Genomic DNA, 439 nt, shown 5'->3' on the forward strand with positions numbered 1-439 from the left:
TTTCCTCTCTTTCTTCACTGACATGGTCTTCTCTTTCCCAAGAGACCTTACGACCACTGCTCTGATATGGCTTTTTAGCACTTATTACAGACACAGGATGTATTTTCTTTGTATTGGCATTATTATTGTAAAATTGTGTCATCTTAGCAATAATGTCATTATACTCAGATTGAGGTGTCACAAGCATTGTCACAGCAGAATGGGTGAATGGGTCACATTTGTTAATCAAGGCAGACTTGAAACTGACATCATTCTGAGTAATATCAGAATTGCCACTGAACGTATTAAACGTCTCCAGTAGTCGTTCTGAAAATGTAGCTGGATGCTCCCCTTTCCTCATTTGCATTTCATATATTTTATCCCAGTTAACTGACATCACACCTAAGACTTCAAGCAATGCCTGTTTCCTCTCTGACTTATTTGCAGTTCTGTCCTTTAC

Source organism: Sinocyclocheilus grahami, unplaced genomic scaffold (genome assembly GCF_001515645.1).
Source record: "Sinocyclocheilus grahami isolate Dianchi unplaced genomic scaffold, SAMN03320097.WGS_v1.1 scaffold1558.1, whole genome shotgun sequence".
NCBI classification, from domain to species: Eukaryota; Metazoa; Chordata; class Actinopteri; order Cypriniformes; family Cyprinidae; genus Sinocyclocheilus; species Sinocyclocheilus grahami.